This window comes from Panulirus ornatus, chromosome 2 (genome assembly GCF_036320965.1).
Source record: "Panulirus ornatus isolate Po-2019 chromosome 2, ASM3632096v1, whole genome shotgun sequence".
Classification (NCBI taxonomy): Eukaryota; Metazoa; Arthropoda; class Malacostraca; order Decapoda; family Palinuridae; genus Panulirus; species Panulirus ornatus.
The window spans coordinates 23,271,754-23,280,890 of record NC_092225.1 but is presented as its reverse complement, the minus strand read 5'-3'; the positions used below and the strand labels follow the sequence as shown (position 1 = coordinate 23,280,890).

The following is a 9,137-nucleotide window of genomic DNA, read 5'->3' as shown; positions in this document are numbered from 1 at the left end:
TACTAATTTAGCCTCCTGACTTAGAGCTATGTCCTTTAAATAACATTCCAAAACAGTTATTTTCACTGTTTCTCGCAAGTTTATACATTCGTTCAGATGTAAGTAGAAAGAATAATCTTCTAACAAGCACAGCTTTAATACACATTCATGGTATAATTCACTTGCCTTTACCATCATTAAGAAAGTATTGCTTATAGTTGCCATGTCAAACTCATGTGTACGTTTCATAACGGAGAGGGTATAACAATAATATCCAAAACGTACGATAGATAATTTACCCGAGGTCAGAGGGGCAAAACAAACCTTCAGAAACGAGAGGAGGGAGGAACGCTCTTAGTACATGGTTGTAAAACTTCAGTTTTTACAGTTTTCTGGGACGAGCGAGGACATCGACTTCAATTTTTAAGCATGTGAGTATTCCCCAATCATGTTAGTATACATTATTCCCACTTACGATGCCAGTAATAGTGTATGTTGTCCTTTCCAGGAAATCTGGTGACATTTTGTCTCGAGGGTGAAATGGGTATTTCTAGTACATGAGCTTTGGTATCCACACATTAACAGACTGAGCGCTTTTGCTGTCATTATTAAGCTTCAAGAAAGAAATTTAAGTAAATATTTGATGTTGGGACAGCACAGACTTAACTTTATTCATTCAAACGAGACATATTGAATTGCATACACTTACTTTCAGTAACTCGGAAGGGCGATGACCGCACATATTGATATCAAAGAATACTACGATAATAGATGAGATGATTGCAGGGAGGGATTTAAAGCTCAGGGAAATGGGTTTTGAACTGTAGATAATTGTAAAAGTCGGTGAAATACTTGTGGAAAAGAAAATATACCGTGAAACATCGCACCTCACTTCCTCAAGCAGCAGAGATGTGCCCTTTTTTATGTTATTTGAAAAAATATTTTTTAATGTGTTTAGATGTAATTGCTGGGAAAATTGTGCACAATGTGGGTTTGAGTGCATTCAGATAAAGACTCGGTTCTAGCACACATCATTATCATGTGGTGTGAAGGGATAGATGATAATATTGCAGAAAATTTTCATCTATAACACTGGTTTTCTTAAGTTCTTTAGATTTTTAAAAGTTTTACACTTTTAATACATTTAACCCCACATTTTCTTTGATCCCCATAGCCCGTTACACTATTATTTCTGGCTTAGTGTCATTCTATCTCATCAGTATCCAAGGAAATTACATTCAGTAACTGTAAGGAGTTCAGTGATATGCATTTCTTCCATATCCATTAGTAATTTCACTGCTTTTCTTAAACTACTTATTGTATTTGCTGACAAATACAATCCTAAAAATCACTATAATTTATGAAAACCAAACATGAATTTCTATAGCAACCAAGAATTGCCTTATTTTGCATGTTATGTGAAAAATATGTGATTATAACAGTGTGGTTTCAGAAGTAGCAGAGGATGTGTGGATCAGGTGTTTGCTTTGAAGAATGTATGCGAGAAATACGTAGAAAAACAAATGGATTTGTATGTAGCATTTATAGATCTGGAGAAGGCATATGATAAGAGTGGATAAGAGATGCTCTATGGAAGGTATTAAGAGTATATGGTGTGGGAGGCAGGTTGCTGGAAGCAGTGAAAAGTTTTTATCAAGGATGTATGACATGTATACGAGTAGGAAGAGAGGAAAAAAATTGGTTCTCTGTGAATGTCGGTTTGCAGCAGGGACGCATGATTCTCCATGGTTGTTTAATTTGTTTATGGATGGGGTTGTTAGGGAGATGAATGCAAGAGTTTTGGAGAAAGGGGCAAGTATGCAGTCTGTTTGGATGAGAGGGCTTGGGAAGTGAGTCAGTTGTTGTTCGCTGATGATACAGCACTGGTGGCTGATTCGTGTGAGAAACTGCAGAAGCTGGTGACTGAGTTTGGTAAAGTGTGTGAAAGAATAAAGCTGAGAGTAAATGTGAATAAGAGCAAGGTTAATTAGGTACAGTAGGATTGAGGGACAAGTCAATTGGGAGGTAAGTTTGAATGGAGAAAAACTGGAAGTGAAGTATTTTAGATATCTGCGGAGTAGATTTGGCAGCGGATGGAACCATGGAAGCAGAAGTGAGTCACAGGGTGGGGAAGGGGGCGAAAGTTCTGGGAGCAGTGAAAAATGTGTTTGTGAGAACATTATCTCGGAAAGCAAAAATGGGTATGTTTGAAGGAAAAGTGGTTTCAACAATGTTATATGGTTGCGAGGCTATAGATAGGGTTGTGTGGAGGAGGGTGGATGTGTTGGAAATGAGAAGTCTGAGGACAATACGTGGTGTGAGGTGGTTTGATCAAGTAAGTAATGAAAGGGTTAGAGAGATGTGTGGTAATAAAAAGAGTGTGGTTGAGAGAGCAGAAGAGGGTGTATTGAAATAGTTTGGTCACATGGAGAGAATGAGTGAGAAAAGATTGATATAGAGGATATATGTGTCAGAGGTGGAGGGAACGAGGAGAAGTGGGAGACCACATTGGAGGTGGAAGGATGGAGTGAAAAAGATTTTGAGTGATCGGGGCTTGAACATGCAGGAGGGTGAAAGGCGTGCAAGGAATAGAGTGAATTGGAACAATGTGGTATACCGCAGTCGACGTGTTGTCAATGGATTGAACCAAGGCATGTGAAGCATCTAGAGTAAACCATGGAAAGTTGTGTGGGGCCTGAATGTGGAAAGGGAGCTGAGGTTTCGGTGCATTATACATGCCAGCTAGAGAATGAGTGTGAACGAATGTGGCCTTTGTTGTCTTTTCCTAGCACTACCTCGCACGCGCACGAAGGTAGGGAGTTGTCATTTCATGTGTGGCGGGGTGGCGACGGAAATGAATGGAGGCAGCAAGTATGATTTATGTACATGTGTATGTATGTATATGTCTGCGTATGTATATATATGTATACGTTGAAATGTATAGGTATGTCTATGTGCGTGTGTGGACATATATGTATATACATGTGTTGGGCCATTTTTTCGTCTGTTTCCTTGCGCTATCTCACTTACGTGGGAGACAGCGACAAAATATAAATGAAAAATAAAATAAATAACAGTATCTTGTGTGACTCCAGTTGGGCGGTTTGTGTTCCGCATACATACAAATGTGTCTCAGCAACCAATGCCATTTATACTGGCTTTCATAGGTTCTGTTAATGTCTAGAAGCATTTCACCAGCTTTCATATTCATGAAATCATGGGCCATCCAAGGTCAAGAGCATGAATTCAAATCCACATATATTCACACTCAGTCTCTAGCTGTCATGTGTAATGACCAAAACCACAGATCCCTTTCCACATCCAGGCCCCACAAAACTTTCCATGGTTTACCTTAGAAGCTTCACATGCCCTGGTTCAATCCAGTGACAGCACGTCAACTCCAGTATACCACATCATTCCAGTTCACTCTGTTCCTTGCACGCCTTTCACCCTCCTGTACATTCAGGCCCTGATCACTCAAAATCTTTTTCACTCCATCCTTCCACCTCCAATTTGGTCTCCCACTTCTTGTTCCCTCCACCTCTGACACATATATATTCTTTCTTTTTCTTTCATACTATTCGCCATTTTTTTTGCATTAGCGAGGTAACGTTAAGAACAGAGGACTGGGACTTTTTTTACTTTCTTTACTCTACTTTATTAACTGACTTAACTTGTAGGTGAAAGATTCTGTGCAATCATAATTTCTACAAGGATACAAATGGATGTGCATCAAGACAAAAATTTCACATGTAACTTTGACTAGTTTAGGTTAAATCTCTTGTGAATTAGTGTTTGTAGTAATATTGGGATGGGTGATTGTCAAAAAACAAAAGTGTGACTCATATTTGTCTTGGGATGTGGTTTCAGATAGATTTACATCTGGTGGGGTGGTGTTTAAAGACTTAGCTGAGTCAAGAGGTAAGTCATTTAGTGCTTATCAAGTCATTCCACTGTGTGTTTTGTCAGTATATCGTTTGCTAGGAGTGGGGAGATCTGTGAATACAGGTTGCTGAAGTGTAAGGCAGTGGTAAACGTTTTTTAACTACTTAGGGGCTGTTGGTTATTTATGGAGTGGTTTGGATGGGAGGGGTCTTGTGCAGTTACAAAAAATTAGGTGCTAAGCATGTAGCGGTGAAATTGCATCAGGAGGATCTTTGTTTCATTGTGTAAAAGCTGAGTATGTGTGGCTCCTTGTCAGCCAATGACTGATCTCATTGCTTTGCTTTGTGTTGGGTGCAGCTCAGTTAATTTTTTCTTTTAGAGGATAGACGACTAAAGCAGGTGGGTAGTAGTTTTGAATGGATTGAATAGATTTATCGTAGAGGTGCTAAGGGTTTCTTTTACTCGTCTAAATTTGGTACCAGGTAATACTTCCAAAAATGGATGGAAAAAATAAAAAAATGTAGCCTCAAAACAAGATAGTGGGAAAGAGTGTAAAGGTAGTTGGTAGAAACAGAGAATGATAGGTGTATGTATGGACTTTTTTTATGTTGAAGTGAAGGCTCCAATCATGGACAAAAGTCCATATCAAGGCTGCATTTTAATTGAAATACAGAGAAAATTATGAAGTGGAAAAAGAGAAAGCAAAGGAAAGTATTTACGAATTTTGGAGGATGTGAAAGACCTGTCCTCTGAAATGTGCTAGGTCATAGTTATTGGGAAAGACATGTGAGGCAGAGGGTTCCAAAATTTTGACATGTAGGGAAAGAAGCAGGTATCAAAATGGCCTACGCTTAAGTTACTGATGGCCACACAATAATCATATGACAATGCAGCTTACCGAGTATTGAGTGGTCTAGCTAGTGGTATTGATGTCGTTTTAACTCAGGTTTAATCAGACAAAGGGCAGGACCAACATTCTTGACACAGTATATGTAAAATTATTTTGGGCATCACTTCAAAGTTTCTAAGTTATGGTATCTCTCATGACACATGGGAGATGTAAAAAACACACTGATAATATGTATAAGCCAGAGAGAGTTGTCATTAGATGTATTGAAGACACATCATAAATTTCTGGATATATCAGTTTCTGTAGGGAGTTTGAAAACAATATGGAATTGTGCAAAATTATATGTGTTCAGTGTGAAACGGAAGTTTCTTGCAATCAACATAAGGTGTATTGTATACAAAAATGCAAAGATATATATATGTCACTCCACATTCATAATGCAAGATTATTATCTCTGATAATGCTTGTGTAATTGAATGAAAAGAAACCCTTTCTTCCATATATAATTTTTCTCTTTATCTCTTGAGGCTGCTGAAGTAACAAACATTTTTCCAGTGTGCTCTTTTTCAAGTTCAGTAGACTTATCAAGTTCTTACATGATAATATCTATATAGGATTCAGTAAATTGAAAGATAATGAAACAAATCATGTATCAGAGTTCATGCTGTTGATTTTGTATCATGTTTATATATGGTGCCCTTTTCTTCAGTTTTATAGATGTACTATTTTTTGAAGTGTACTGTAACAGGTACAATTACATGATATAGTTTAACTTCACAGATAAACAGTATTTGTTTTTAATCCTTTTTTTTTTTTTTTTCTTTGTATTCAGTGATATGTATCTCAGAGACAACAGTGCTAGAAGGAGATTATGGGATGACTGCCATTTCCAAATCCTGGTTAGACACCAGTAATAGGGATTTTCTTGCCAAACACTCAATTCCAGGGTACACCCTGTTTGATAGTGATGGGGAAACGAAGTAGGCGGTGGTGTCTTGCTCTTTGTTAAAGCTCTTTTAAATCCTTTTGTAAAAAATTTGGTAGCTGCTGAGGATGTGAACTTCATTTTTTTATGGAAATTAAAGGAAAAATTTGTAAGAAGAGAACATAAGGGCAAGTTTATAGACACCCCACACAGACAGCAGAGGTAGACAAAAGATTTCATTATCAGTTTGCAGAAATTTTGTAATGAAGTAAGATTTTATGATAGTAGGGTATTTCAACATACTAGTATCTGAATGTAGAGAATCCGTTTCTAGTAGCTCAAGGTGTGGACTCTAAAGTAAATTTGCTTGTTAGTGCCCATAATGCAATTAGTTGAGAAACCTACTTGTGACAAGAATATATTAGATTTAGTTCTAACTACAAATGAGTATCTAGTTAATAAAATGTTGAAGGTGGAGAAAAGTCTGTGTATAAATGATCACGGACAAATTACTATAGAGGTCATTTTATACTCTGAGTAATGTTGGTCAATGTGAGTCACAAAAAAAATCAAACATGCAAGTTTTAATGATCTTAGCACTGCTTGTAACAGGCAAATTTGGGATGATATGGTTAATGAAAACAACTTGAATGTAACTTGAAAAAGCTCCAGTAAAACCTTCAAAGCAGTGCCAATGCGTAGAGGACAGTCTACTTCTAAAACGAAGCCAAGGTGGTGAAACAGTCAAATAAAAAAGTGCCTGATGTCTGAAAGTGTATCTCATAAGAAACTGAAAAAGACCATTATCCAATATGATAAAGTTATGAACATTTGTGTAGAGAAAAAGAGATGTGACAGAGTAAACATCAATATGAAGTGTATATTGCTGAAAATAGCTAAAGAAACTCTAAGGAGATTTAGTTAAGTCAGAAGCAGGAGTCAAAACCCAATCATCAAGTCCATTATTAGAGAAAACGCTGAATTGGTTTAATACAACAAAACCATGGCACAACCCATGTTCAGAATCCCACGTTCTTCAGCAAACTAACATGAAAACTAAAGACATAACAAAAACGGGATAAAGCCAAACAAAAGGGCAGCCCGTGATAAGTTTAATCCGAGGACAATGAAAGAGGCGAAAAATGAGATAGTTAAGTCCTTGACTACCCTTTTTCAGTCAGTCATTTACTACCGGAAAAGTTCAAGATGAATGTTCAAAAAAAGATGAAGTCTGCCTGGATATCATCGTACAATTTGCTTAACGTCTGTAGTTGAAAAACTTAGAGCAACTATCATTCAAGACAGAAATATAACCCATTTAGAGGAAATCGCTGTCTGCCAAATGTTTAGATTTCTTTAATATCATCATCATGTATGACAAAAGTAAAGCAGTTGATTTCATCTATCTAGATTTTCAGAGAGCATTCGAGAAGGGTCCCATATAAAAGGTTACTGGCAAAACTTAATAAACATGGCACTGATGGGATTGTACTCGTGTTAATGGGAAATTTGGCTAATTGGCCGTCAACAAAGTTTTGTACTCAACAGTCATGCTGGTTAAACACTAAAAAAGTGGAGTGCAAGTTCTCTTATAAAGGACGAGCCGAATGTCACTGTGCACTTACCTTAGACCATGAGTATATCCAGCATCTGTTCATCAACACAAAATACATTCCCCACACTTCGGTTACGACAAATTTTGAAAACTGCTGACCTGCCATCCCAGGATCTTGGCGCGTCCGTTGACTGATCCAGTTTCACGGAAGCTGCTGGAAATTCCACTACATTTCAGCAAACTTCTATTCCAATTTGTATATTGGTCTGCACTACATAACACCTGTTTCACCGAAAACACACGGGGGGGGGGGGGGGCCTCTTCAAGCGAGAGTACCAAATTTCACATTAACACCTGTTGACACCTGGAAACACTTGCCTCCATAGAAACACGTCACGTGACATTGTGTGAGGCGGGAGGATAGGTGGGCCACCATATATATATATATGTCTAAAGTCACGTGCATCATCTGTTATAACAGTTATACTAAGTCGGTTTGATCGTTTTTGATATAGATAAATTTTGTCTTACCCTATTAATCGTATTGATACCGTTCTTGATATTAAAGTTTCATATATGTCTGAACTCACGTGTCTCATTTGCTGTAAAAAATAATACTAAGTGTGAGTCGGTCTTGTCGTTTTTTAGTGTAGGTAGATTTTTATCACATGCTATTCATGGTATTGATAATGTTATTGCTATCAAAGTTCGCTGACGTTACAAAGCTGGAACATAAATGTATTTTTGAATTTGAACGTCAGCAACGTTGAACTGACCTAAACAAACATGGATGGCGTGGCACGTTGGTGGCACGTGAATTCAGATAAGTTTTACAGGCAAGCTACAGTATTAACTCTTTCGAACTGCTGAAGGTAAGTGAGGAAAAAGATTTGGGCGTGATAAACTGTAGTGATCTGAAGCCAAGTAAGCAGTGCCCAAGAGCAGTGAAAAGCGAAAAAAGAAAAACTTTGACTCATGGGTGGTGCCTTCAAATCTAGGTCCAGGGAACTCATTCTTGATCTTGCCAGTTCTTTGGTTCGTCCCCATCTTGAATTATGTTCAGTTTTAGTTCCCGTACCTAAAAAAAAAAAAAGGACAGACTTAAGTGCTGTGTCGAGCTGCCATGATGATGATTCCCGGGCTGAGAAACAAATTCTACGAGGGCTTAGTAAATGTACAGAGGTGATGTGAAACAAGTCTTCAGAGTTATCAAAGACTTTTTAAGACGTGTGTGTGTGTGTAATTATCGATCACCCATTGGTAATTTTTTTTTTTTTTTTGCACAGGGCATAAGTCCTACTCTTGTGGTGCCCTAGCTATTGAACATTCTCCTCGATCATACATCTCAAATTTGTATGTGTGTGTGTGTGTGTGTGTGTGCCTTTATTATTTGCATAGTAAGGGGAGAGACGAGAGAGCTGTACGTCTGCGGGCCATCATCTCATCAACTATCTGTGCCATCATGAGTGTTTAAGTTGAAGCTGTTTACTCATGGCTGAGAGTGTGTCCTCACCTAGTGTAAACCCTCCACACATACACAGATTCACACTTGTTATTGTTGATTTTGATTGTATATATATATATATATATATATATATATATATATATATATATATATATATATATATATATATAGTATGAAAGGAGAAAGATATATATATATATATATATATATATATATATATATATATATATAATAATATAATATAATATATATATATATATAATATAATATATATATTTTTTTTTTTTTTTTTTTTTTTTATACATTGTCGCTGTCTCCCGCGTCTGCGAGGTAGCGCAAGGAAACAGACGAAAGAAATGGCCCCACCCCCCCCCCCATACACATGTACATACACACGTCCACACACGCAAATATACATACCTACACAGCTTTCCATGGTTTACCCCAGACGCTTCACATGCCTTGATTCAATCCACTG

At 37.4% G+C, this 9,137-nt stretch overlaps 1 protein-coding gene across 2 annotated transcripts in view; it reads left to right on the top strand.

Annotated features, from left to right (window-relative positions):
* Positions 1–266: 266 nt before the first annotated feature.
* The window catches only part of LOC139754228 (phospholipase D2-like), a 96,863-nt gene continuing 87,992 nt past the window's right edge, over positions 267–9,137 (top strand). For both annotated transcript variants that reach the window (XM_071671558.1, XM_071671549.1), the window contains exon 1: positions 267–410. The gene's annotated coding sequence lies outside the window, so the exon portion shown is untranslated. The remainder of the gene's footprint in view (positions 411–9,137) is intronic.